The 556-nt window shown below is 32.9% G+C and overlaps 1 protein-coding gene across 1 annotated transcript in view; it reads left to right on the top strand.

Moving 5' to 3' along the window:
- The window catches only part of IQCH (IQ motif containing H), a 242,877-nt gene that overhangs the window by 129,900 nt on the left and 112,421 nt on the right, over nucleotides 1-556 (top strand). The window lies entirely within an intron of this gene.

The following is a 556-nucleotide window of genomic DNA, read 5'->3' on the forward strand; positions in this document are numbered from 1 at the left end:
AGAAGATTTTATTTAAATATAGAACATCTTATTAGACAACACAAAGTACCTAACGGAGGGAATTTTTAGAAATACAGACCTTGATTGAGTGATAGATATATCTTTGTAAAAGTCAAGTTCTGATACTGGTTTGGTCAGTTCTTAATCAGATACCGATCTGGGGCCAGGAGAGAAAGATGCCTGAATGGGATGGCTTTGGTTAACACTGCCCAAGGCCGGGATTCAGATTAGGTTTAAAGAATAAAGGTTGCAAAGCCTAAGTAACAACACTGAATCAGAGAGGTACTGGCCCAAAATTCAGGATTAAACAAAAATTAGATTCTTATTAGTTATCAAATGAGAACTTCTTTGTTTTGTTAAAATGTAATTGCTTTGGCCCTTATTTAAGCAAAACAAGGAAGGATTTTAAATTATCAATGACCAACTTAGCTGGCTCCCTGGAATGACATACTTTACATGATTCATATATATTTCAGCATCATTATTATTTTATAAATGCCATTTGGTAACAAAAATACATCAGTACTAGAAATTTACTGTGTCCTAAAATAATAAT

Source organism: Propithecus coquereli, unplaced genomic scaffold, assembly GCF_000956105.1.
Source record: "Propithecus coquereli isolate 6110/MARCELLA unplaced genomic scaffold, Pcoq_1.0 Scaffold573, whole genome shotgun sequence".
Taxonomy (NCBI): domain Eukaryota; kingdom Metazoa; phylum Chordata; class Mammalia; order Primates; family Indriidae; genus Propithecus; species Propithecus coquereli.